At 41.5% G+C, this 12,269-nt stretch overlaps 1 gene segment (V, D, J or C); it reads right to left on the reverse strand.

Annotated features, from left to right (window-relative positions):
• LOC103541522 (T-cell receptor gamma chain C region C10.5-like) overlaps positions 1–12,269 on the reverse strand; it is a 63,927-nt gene that overhangs the window by 12,476 nt on the left and 39,182 nt on the right.

The raw sequence follows: 12,269 nt of genomic DNA on the forward strand, positions 1-12,269 counted from the left end.
CGTCTGTTTTCCAACAAGGCACTAATCATCCAAAAGTGTAGATAGAAAACAGAAAGAATAAGAGCAGAAAAAGAAGAGATTAGGCCTAACTGGTCAACCAACTACTTTTCTAAATTACCAGGAAAAGCATTCAGAGAATTAGGACATTTTTTTCCCCAGGTGTTCAACTGTGTTGAAAGTGCTCAGAGATCACATCAAAGGGAAGGCCGTTTTGTTCTCAGAAACACCAGGGCTGCTTCGTTAGCAATTTGGGAATGTGTTTCTGAAAGGAAGAAACTCTTCAGTAACTGAAATGCAAATACGCCAACACAAATATACTCAAGAAATGTGAACAAGCTTCTTCATTTTTAATAAACCCACTTTAACATTTGGCAACATGATTCTTTCCCAGGCACTGCCAAAAGAGAAAATAAGTTCTGTGATGACATTATTTTTCCTGGAATAAAAGAAGAAATTTATAGAAGTATATCTCCTATGAAAAATATGTTTCCTTACTTGAACTAAAAATTGAAAACAACATCTGGTTCTTTGATACGTTGAAAGAAAAGCCTCTTGGAGGCTATTCTGTAATCTTATTGTTAAGATTAGTCTGTATTCTTATTAATTGTAATCTTGGATCAGGAGGAAAAGAACTGCCAGAAGCAGCTAAGTGTTCCTCTGAGTTCAGATGAGTTGCCCATCTGCCAGGACCCAGAGAAGACAGGCCCTGAGCATCCCTGTGTCCACTTCAGATCCACCCTCCCTCAGCCTGAGTCCCATGAGCAAACATCGTCTCTGCTCATGAGAATGAAGGTATGAGATAGTCACGATGACCAACTGTCCCATCACAGCAGCTCACAGCCCCCAACACAATAGGAGAGCATGAGAGGGCTGGATGAAAATTAGATCTGAAAAGGCATTTTTTGAGAATTTCAAGTTATTACTACTCAGAGCCATCAAATACCCTTTGCACCTTTTGGAGACGTGAACAATGCCTACTTAATCCTGGTCTGACACCTTAACATTTGTTTTTCCTTATTCCAAGACCACGAGCAGAATTAACAGGCACTTTTGGAGCTGTCAATATTTCAAGATCCATGAAGGATGTAAGTAATAAAATGCAAAAGAGTAAGTAAACAGTTATAAATCTTTTAAAATGCAAGAACAGTGTGCAGAAAACAGTATAAGATTTACTAAAGGGCATAAAAGAAAACCCAAATAAGTGGAAAGACATGCCATTTTTGTGAAGGAAAAGCTCAATATCATATAGATGCTAATCTTTCCTAAATTCATATATATATAAGTTAACTGCAATTTCAGTCAGAGTTATGACAGCATTTTGATTTTGGTTCTAAGGTGTAAGGGTTGGGGATGGGCTACATAAGTTGATTTTGAATTCTAATAGGAAGAATAAATAGGAGACAACTGAAAAATAGTTTTTTGAAAAATAATAGTGAATAGACATTTGGTGTAGTAAATCTTAACATTTATTACAAAACTCCTGACATGATTTGACAATGATGCAAGAATAACGAAACAAAACAAAACAGAAATCCTCCAGAAAAATGCTAAAAGTAGAGGTCAACATTAAAATATGATTTGGCATTTTTAAGTTGTAGGGAAATGATAGGTTACTTTAAAAATGGCTTTGGACTATCAATTATCTGTTGGGAAAACAAAAAGAGCTCCCTACTTCATATCACATAAAATAGGTTTCAAGTAGATTATCATTTAAATTAAAAAGCATCCAGAGATATGACTAGAAAGCAAAAGTAGGAGACTAATTGTGTCCATTGCGTAGAAGAGCTTGGAATGGGAAGTGGGTAGGAGGCAACTGAAGTTAATATTTAATTTTTAAGAAGGAGGAATGTAGAGAGTTTTCACTTTTTACAGTATTTTCAAATAAATATTTTTAAAAAGCAATAAATTGTGAGGACTTCCTGAAGGTTTTAGGGAGAAAGGTGACATGATCAGATCTGTGCTTTAAGAAGATCACTGTATAAGCAGAAAGGTGTGTTGGTCAGGGAAGCAATGCCAATGAAGGAGACATGTTTTAAGATGATTGCCATAAGCCGCTAAGAGGCATCCTTAGAGCCATGATTATTATAGCAACGTGGAGATGGATGGAAGGGCTAGTGCAATAAATGTTAACAGATTTGTTAGAGTTTTAAAAAGACCCACACGCAATCAATCAAATTACCATGAAAGAGATTGAACGTGAAGAAAAAGACACGTTAAAATCAGAAAGATGTGGTTCTAATTCCAGTCCTTCCCTTGCTAGTGATGTGTCCTTGGGTACTTCGCAGAGCCTCGGTTTCCTTATCTTTAAAATGGAGATGAAAATATCTATTTCTCTGGACTTTTGTAAGGTTCAAATGAGAAGAATGTGTCTAGAACAGATGATGCAAACGTTCAGGCACTAGAGTGACACCAGAATTATGGCAGAGTGAGTTGTTCCCTTTGCATCTCCCCTCTAAGTTACAACCAGTCAGACATCCATTGACCAAAAACGGACTCTCTGCACAGCACATCAGAATGCCTGAGTGATTCATGAATCTATACATCTGAACGTGAGTGGACTGGACCTCCAGGAGGCAGTGGAAAAAGGAGAGCAGCCCCCTCCCCCTCCCCTTCCCCTACCAGTAGTGATCCAAAACACGAATCCTCACACTGGTGCACATGCCAGTGACCATAGGCTGCAAAGGCAAACAGGGCACTCATGGTTTGGCCCCTGTCCCCTACAGCAGTGCCGAATGGCAAACACATCTTAAGGATTCAGGACCCATAGTGAAGCTGGTGACCCAGCCCTCTCCCACTCCTCTGGCAATGGTGCTGGTCTTTCCAGCAGTGGGGACAACATCCAAGTCATGAATTTCCACAGCAGGGTCGGGGGCACTGACCTGAGGTTTGAAAGCACAACAGAATGGTGGGTGGCACACACGTCCTGAGGCTTCAGAACACAGAATGGTGCCAGCAACCCAGGCCTCTCCTCCTCTCCTGTCAGTGGTCCTAGTCTTTCCAGCAGTGAGGATGTGGATTTCCCCATTAGGAGCAGTGTGCCCAGACATGAGGTCTCAAAAGGCACATCACAGTGACCAGAGGTTGCAGGACTAGCAACAACACTTGTAGCTTAACCCCTGTCCCTCCTCCAGGAGTAGCAAGTGGTATCTGTGAACTGAGACTTCAGGAAACATAGAATGATCCAGCACCAATTTGTGGCACCCCTGACAATGGCTCCACCACCAGAGGGGGCTGCATAAAAGTCCCTGGGTCCCCGGGCCCCTGGCAGTGATAGTGACACCTAAGAAATCAGCACCCCTGGCAGCAGTGCAACCAGCACCAACAGACAACCTGTGGGCAGCAGCACAAGTGATGCATGGGGCAGCAGCACTTGAGCCCATAGAGCCCTTGGAGAGCCAGTGGAGGAACACAAGGCCCAGGTGACCCTGGATGCAGCAGAAGTGTGCTCACAGCCTGATGACTCTGGTAGCAACACCTGAGACTACAGGGACATCATAAGCAGCAAGGCATCAGCAACCTCAGAGGCACAAGTGGCAAAATGAGGGCACTGACAACACCTCTAGCAGAGGCAGTGGAGGATGGAAAGTGCCAGCACTCATGTACAGCCAAAAGTAGTTCAGAACCAAAGTTGTACCCAAATAAGAAAGATAGTTGCTACCAGAAATGCGCTGGCCAAGAATCAATTTTTCAAACACCATGAAGAACTACAGTGACACAGCAGAATAGAAAGAGAGTGACAAGTCTTCAGAAACCAAACTTGAAGTCACGGAAGATTACAATCTGACAGAGAATTAAAAAGAGCTGTCATGAAGAAACTCAACAAAGTACAAGAAAACTCAGAAAGACAGTATGTGAGCTCAGGAATAAAATGAATGAACAGAAGGAGTACTTCACCAAAGACACTGAAATTCGAACAAAGAACAAAAAGAAATGATGGAGATGAAAGACACAATTAATGAGAGGAAAAATAAAATGGAAAGCATTAAAAATAGAGCAGACCATATGGAAGAGAGAATTATTGAGATCAAAGATAGAAATAGAAATGATTCAGGTGGAGGAAGAGAGAGAACTAAGACTTTTTAAAAATGAAGAATTTCTATGAGAAATATCTGACTCAATTAGGAAAAATAACATAAGGATAATAGGCACCTCAGAGGAGAAGAGAGGAAAAAGGAGCAGAGAGATTACTCAAGAAATAAGAGCCAAGAATTTTCCAAACGTGGGGAAAGAACTGGACATGAAAGTACATGAAGTTAAGAGAACTCCTAATTACTTCAATGCAAAAACACATTTTCCAAGGCATATAATATTAAAACTATCAAAAGTCAATGACCAAGAAAAAATATTAAGGTCAGCCAGAGAGAAGAAAATAACCTACAAAGGAACCCCCATCAGGTTTTCAGTGGATTTCTCAGCACAAACCTTACAAGCTAGGAAAGAGTGGAATGATATATCAAAATACAGAAAGACAAAAACCATCAGCCAAGAATACTGGGTGCAAGAAAAGTATACTTCAGATATGACAGAGAAATAAAAGCTTACCCAGACAAACAAAAGCGGAGGGAATTCATCGCCACTAGACTTTCCTCACAAGAAATATTGAAACAAGTCCTCCCACCTGAAACAAAAAGGCAAATTTACAAAGCATTGAGCAAGAAGATAAATAGACAGATGGAATCAGGAAATTGCAGCTCTATATCAGAATAGGTCAGTAAATATTTAATTATGACATAAAGGATAAAGAGAAAGAAGTCATCAAAAACAACTATAACAACATCAGTTTGGTCACAAACTTACAACCAAAAAAGAACAATTTGTGACAACAAAAACATAAAAAGGGAAGAGGAAAAAGACGGAACCTGCATAGGCTAATGGATGTCAGAGTCTATCAGAAAAAGAATTATCTCATCTATGAGATCTTTTATACAAAAATCATGGTAAGCACAAAACAAAAAATCAGAGCAGAGGCACAAAACATAAACTGAGAGGAAACATCACAGAAAACCACCAAAGTGAAATGGCAGACAGAAACACAAGGAATAAGAAACAATGGAAATATAGAACCAGAAAACAAAAGATAAAATGGTAGTATTGGTCCTTCAAATATCAATAATCACTCTAAATGTAAATGGATCAAATGCAACAATCAACAATCACAGAGTGGCAGGGTGGATTAAAAAGCAAGATTCAAAAATATGCTGCCTCCAGGAAACACATCTCAGCTCTAAAGACAAACATAGACTTAGAGTAAAGGGATGCAAGACCATACTCCAAGCAAATGGCAACCAAAGCAAAGTGGGTGTAGCTATATCTATATCAGACAAAACAGATTTCAAGACAAAAAAGATAACGAGAGAAAAAGATGGGAATTATATAATGATAAAAGGGACACTTCTTAATTTATACAACGCCCACAGGCAAAACATGTTTAATGAAGTACGTATTTCTTTTTTTCAAAATAAGAAGTGTGCGTTTGTCTGTTCTGAACAGACGTGCATGAAAGGCACTTGCATGTGGAAACATCTCTCTTGGGAAATAAACACTCAACCTTAGATCTGAATGTCCTTCCCACCTTTCTGTCTGCTCCAAGGCCACAAGCTGGGACTCTGTGTTTTCTAGTGCTGAACGGAAAGAAAATGCATAAAGATGGGGTCTGCTATGAATTAGGCACCATCCACACATTTATCTCTGTTCAGCTTTACCTATACAGTAGTTACTACTCTTAAAAGGCAGAGAAGGAAATTGAGAGTCAAGGAGTTCAAAGTGAGCCTGGACTTGAGTTCAAGTTCACGGGATTCCAAACCCTGTTCTTTCAACTACTTCACGCTTCTTGGGTGTTGGAAAGATGGATGTGGCAGGGACATAGTTTCCAATTCTCTTCCAGATCTGTATAATATAGAGGATCTCTATCTCAAATGGTCGAGTATAAGATATTGGATGCTACTTTCTAAGAATCACAGGAAATATCAAACTAGATTAAAAGTAGGTGAAAGGGTTGATTTGCAAATTCTAAAAAGCAGTGAGCAGTCAGTGCAAGCACCCAGCAAAACAATCTGTGGGGACTGAGTCTCGTTTAATCCAAATATACAACTCAATCCCACAATTTAGTTTCTTTTTGCTTGTCCTTGAGTTACACTAGGAGATTGAAGTGTCCATGGAAACATTTGGGGCGTGCAGTTCAGAATTATAATTATAATTTTGATTAAGTGGCTATTTCTGTCATGGGCTTGCTGATTACTCTGCATGTGTAAGCTGGAAAATAAAGAGTTTCTAAACTGGCATTAAGTTGGAGAGAGGAGTGGGAGTTCTCTGTGTTGGATCTGCGAGTTTTGGTTGGGGGCTCTGTCTTGACAGCCAATTCTAGACTCAGGTGGAGCCCCACGGGGTTTGATCTAGTCTGTGGTTCACTTTCTGGCAGATGAAACCACAGTTCCCAGGGTCTCCTGTCTCCTCCTCTCAGATCTCACACCATGGGAACTGTCTAAAAAATATTTGGGTTTCCTCATCTCCTTCTCTTAATACCAGAGGAAGCAAAGGATGTGGAAGGCCAAGGAAACAGAAGCATTCTTCAAGAATGTCATTCAAGAATGACAAACATTCTTACTACTGTGTTTGCCCTTTACTAGTTAGGGGAGTTTAGGGAGAAAAATAACACAAACTGTGGGGACTAGGGTGAGAGACTGGGAGAGGAACCAGAGATTTTTTCTGGCTACTTATTAGACATCCAAGAAAACAGATATTTAGCTGTAAAGTGATGGTATAGATTCTGTTGTTATTACCATAATTGGTATTTTCAAGGTGTGGCTGGTAAGACTTTGGACATGAAAAAGTCCCGAGTCACTCTAGCAAAGCAGAAAGCGGGTCAGGGCTACCAAACTTGGAACCACGTGTGTGACCATCCAGTTAGGGTTGGTCCCAGGTTATCAGAGTGAATAGTAGGAATTGAGGCCTTGGTTTGCCAGGTCCTTCTGTAACTGGCAAGGAATTTACAAATGTATTTGTAAAGAAACCAATCTCCACCTCCCACACGCCCATATGTTTGATGTATATGCCAGGGAAACTATTTCAGTTATTGGGGTTTTCAGAATGGACAGGAAGCCACAGAAAGGAAGGGGAGTAAATAGCCATGGGAAAACAACAGGGAGGTAGACATAGCTGGGGGTCCCTCTCCTGCTGACCATTATCCCTTCTCAATGGTGTGGCAGTCACATACTTTGTCTACATATCAGACCTGATTGATGTTCTGAGGATAACATTATGAAGACAAGACACAGTTGTTAAAGCTTCCTTTTGAGAGAAATGCAGTTTTGCTGAAAGAAGTTCAACACTGACCACCAAGTGGCAGGAAACAGCCCTGGACTGAGAACCTGAAATGCAGGTGTAGCCCTACCTCTGTGGTTAACTAGCTTCGGACTCACCATCTCTGGGCCCCAGCTTCCTCATTCGAAGTGGGGGCATTGGGCTAAGAGCCCTTCCTGTCCCAACAGCCTGTGATCCTATGATTAAGAGCGTTGAAGAGTCTATTGTGGTGCTCAAGTGTGAAAGGAGTTGAGGGTTAGTAATAGACAAGGTTTTCTTACAGGTCCCTTCTGACTCAGTGACCTTGTGAGATCCCAGCAGGCACAGCAGCAGCTGGTTTCATCGGACTTGGCGAGATTGATAGTCAGGTAAAAGATTCCATTATCTGTCTTATCTGTCTCCCATTGGTAATTAGGCTTGTCTTGCTTTCAATTCTTGGTTAAGCCATAAAGGACTCGTTTCAGGGGCTCCCCTTCTTTTTTGTTGGTACCAATGCTCAGTGGCATTCTCTAGGGGAACCCCAGACAGCTTGCAACTTAGGTGCCCTGTTTTATCTGGTCTCAGGGTAGAGGAGAGTTGATCCTGAGATATTCTAATTTCAGTGTCTCCTCTGAAAAGCAAGGAAAGGACTCAGAGGCACTTGAAGAGGTTGACTCTGGACATAAAACCAACGAACAGACAAGAAAGGAAAAAAGCCAACCTACAAACTCAAGCCAAAGACACAAGGAAAATTCATGGGGTTGGCATGGCCAGTGACTGGTCAGAATGGACATTCTGTGAATCAGGCATGAATCAGGACCAGGGATGCAGTGGTGGCCCTTGTTCTGGGGAGTCAGTGATGGGGCAGGAAGGTTTCCTCTAGAACCAATGAGTCCTTCTCAGTAAGATCTGTCGCAGCTATTTTATCACTTTCCTGGTATTAAGGAACTCTCAGATCCTGGGAGACCCATCAAAACACCTGTTACAATAATTCAATGTTAACTTCTCCTTGGGAGAAATTCCCTCCCATTTTTCCTTCACATATTGCTTCAAATATGCCTATTCTTGAGCTTTTTCTCACTTCCTGAGTTTTTGATTTTTCACCATATTTTGTGACAGTGTGGGAGCTTTGTATGGCTGTCATGAGAATTGGAAGGAAATTATCACTATTGTGTATAGTAACAAATGAGATAATAATCCCACAACCTTATGCAGAAGTATATACATTTTATAGATCAGTAGTTTGCAGAAAGTTCACAAAGTTTGGTAAATATTAACAATCTCTGTAGTTATTGCTTTCGATACTACGGATTGTTACCCTCCACTCTTTTCCTTTTCACAATTCTTAGTTTGTTAGAATTAAAGCCAAGCTTTACTTTTGTTTGGAGGACACTGTAAGATGCTATTTTTAAAGAGTTTCTCTTTTTTGCTGAGATGGCTCAGTGAGGCGGTTGAGTTATAACAGGAAAGGACACTGTGACTCGTTGAACTCTATGCTCATACATGAAACCTCAGCAACCCTGTGAGGTCAACACCATGCCCACTTGAAACTGGAATAACAGAAGGAAAACGATCTAGTGACTTCCCTAAGTCACAGTGTCACTGAGTGGCTGAGCAGGAACTTGAACCCCAGGTACATAGTTACTCAAAAGGCCTCATATCTTCCTCCCTCCCTTCCTTCCTTGGACAATCCTCCACCTTCCCTCCCTCCCTCCCCTCCTTGAAAGTGAACAAATCATTCTCAGCACTGGATTATGGCCTCCTTCCCAGTAGGCTTCCCATAGATGGCGAAGCAGGGACAATTTGGGACACTTACAAAAGCCAGCCCAGGCCCCAGGGAGGTGAGGCTACACAATAAACTAACCGAACTGAAAGAAGCACCACAGACTGAGTCCATGGGCTCTGAGGTCAGACCTTGCTCAGGATGCATGTGCAGGAGAAAAGCCCTCTGTGACAGTAGGCAGGTCCCTCCGGGAGAGAGAAAGGGGGAGGTGTGTGTGTTTTCACAGGTGTGACGACGTGGGAGGGTTTTTGTTCAGCGACAGAGGCGCACGTCCCTGCCGTGTGTCCCAGCAGGCACAGTAATACAGCCCCGCGTCCGCCTCCTCGACGTGGTGGATCCTGAGGCTCGCCGACGGATCGCCCTGCCGTCTCCTGGCTTCGTATCTGTCCTCACTGACGCCTCGTTCGTGGACGACATTTTCATTTGAGGAAATGTAGAGAATTCGTCTTAGAGGCTGGCCTGGCTTCTGTCGGTACCAGTGTATGTGCGCATTCTTCTTCAAGTCATCTCTTTTTACTTTGCATTCAAGAAATGCTGTATTTCCTTTTTTCTTGGTAATGGATGTTATGAGTTGTGTTATTAGGATGTCTTCACTTGTATCTGAAAGAAAAATGAAAGCAAAAATTAGGGAAATTTTGATATTCATTGAAACAGTATACGTTTGTTCTCTATTCATGGAAAGCTTGGGGTCTGGAATCTGTCAACTTAGTTTGAATGCCAATGTGGCTTTCTTCCACCTGAATGGGCTGGTTTGACCGTCCACGCTTTCTATGGCCTCCCTTCCAATGAGTGAGATACCCCTTGGGTAGAGTCACTCACAAGTCCAAAGGGAAGCCACCAGAATGACGTGTGACAGGAGCAGCATTCTGCCCGCACCTGTCAGGAGAGAAGATTGAATAATGAAATGATCACAGAGCTAATCTCAGAGCTGATTTAGTCAGAGGAAGTGGTGCTCTGAACACACAGCTAAGACCCATAGACTGCAGGCACCCATGAAAGGGACCTATGGTATTCCCCCAAAACATCCTGGGGAAACAGCTCTGCTAACTCCATTCATCAGCAGATTTCTCTCACCACTGTGTGATTGTTGCCTTCCGATGATGTTAAGGTAAAGAAGCCATTTTCTGGTTAAAGGACTAAAGTCCTTTATTGGTCTAAAACAGAGAGCGATGGAGAGAGAGAGACAGAGGGAGAGATGGAGTGAGAGAGAGAACCTAGTCTCCATTTGAGGAGCCTCTTGGGTAACTGTCCTATTCTAACGTCATTGCACATAACTACACTTCGTCAGGCAACCGTGGACATAGGGAGAGCTTACTTAGGTATGACCCAGCTTTATGCTTTAAATAACCCAGGCAAAGGGAACATTTCAGATTCTCTTGTTTTTGAATGTACCATTAAATAGGAACCATAGAAATGCGGTGCCCTTGGAGTACCTTAACATATCTTTGAAACAAAAAACATTATTTCTTATTGTAAAAAATGGATGCATACTCAGTACAGATCATAAAGAAACACAAGCAGAAGAGAAAACAATCGCTTTTTGTCCCGTCACCCGGAGACAACTACTGTTAACAGTTTGGTGTATTCCCTTATGGATTAATTCCTGTCCCTTTTTTTTTTTAAGATTTTATTTTTTTTCCTTTTTCTCCCCCAAACCCCCTGGTACATAGTTGTATATTCTTTGTTGTGGGTCCTTCTAGTTGTGGCATGTGGAACGCTGCCATGGTTTGATGAGCAGTGCCATGTCCGCGCCCAGGATTCGAACCAACGAAACACTGGGCCACCTGCAGTGGAGCACGCAAACTTAACCACTCGGCCACGGGGCCAGCCCCTGTCCCTTTTTTAAATGTTTCACATAGACTAATATTGTATATTCAATTTTATGCTCTGTCTTTATTACTTCATATGATACCATGAACATTTTTCTACTCTGTAATGACTTCCTTGCCGTGTTCTAACCCTTAGCAAGATTCCTTGCTCCACCTCCACACTGGATCATTCACAGATTTTATTAATTTTACATGACCAGCTCCACAAAGCATAAGACCAGAACAAGAAATTCATTATTTCATTTATCACTGTTTTTGAACACCGTTACTCTCCAGCTGCTCACTAGGCAGCTGGTCACTAAAATACACTTTATCACCTGCCTTTCCTTCCCTGTGTCACTTCTTTACTGCCCTGCTGGTCTGCCTGAACCTCCCAAATAAACTACTGACACTCAAATTCTGAGGGGCACCTTCTAGAGAACTCAGCTAGGACAGGTTGGTTGTGTCCCTTGACTAAAGGCTACAGCTCCTGTCGGGTGGCCTCTCAATACAGATACCCTCCCATCTGTCATGACAATTCCCTGTCCTTCCAGGTCTGAGTGTAGCAATGACTTTTGTGCTGCAATGGCAAAGCCGAGTAGTTGGGACAGAAACTACATGGACACAAACTGAAAATATTTACTATCTGGTCCTTTGCAGAAAAGGTTTGCCAACTCCTATTTTAAAGAAACTAAAAATAAGATTTAAAAGATTATATTTTACCTTCATTTATTCTATTTCCAGTGCTCATCATTTCTTTGTGTAGGTTCAAGTTTTTGATTTCTATCATATTTTTTCTGCCTGAATAATTTCTTTTAACTTTTCTGATAGAGGAAGTCTGCTGGCAACGAAGTCCCTCAGTTTTTGTTTTTTCTGACAAAGTCTGTATTTCTGCTTTACTTTTGAAGGATATTTTTGCTAGGTTGTCAGGTTTTTTTCTTTCAAAACTTTAAAGATTTCCCTCCAACGTCTTCTTGCTCGTATTATTTCTGACAGAAGTCCACGATTTTTTCCCCTCTGGCTGTCTTCAAGATTTGCTCTTTATCTTAGCTTTTGGTGTCCATTACTAATTCTGGTAGATATTCAGCCATTATTTCTTCAAACATTTCTTCTTCCCCCTTGGCTTTTTCTTCTGCTTCTGGGATTCTAATTACAAATATGTTTGAAAATCAGACATCATCCACAGTCCTGTTCTGTGGTTTATGATATTCTGCTCGCTCTCTCTCTCATCTCCTTGCATTGCAGTTTAGATAACTTCTAATGGCCTATCTTCATGTTAACTAACTCTTTCCTTCTTTCTTTTGAGTCTACTGGTGAGCGCTTCAAAGGCATTCTCCATTTCTGTTACCGTGTTTTTTCTTTCTTTCATCTTCTTTCGATTCCTTCTCATAATTTTCATC

This window comes from Equus przewalskii, chromosome 4 (assembly GCF_037783145.1).
Source record: "Equus przewalskii isolate Varuska chromosome 4, EquPr2, whole genome shotgun sequence".
Taxonomy (NCBI): domain Eukaryota; kingdom Metazoa; phylum Chordata; class Mammalia; order Perissodactyla; family Equidae; genus Equus; species Equus przewalskii.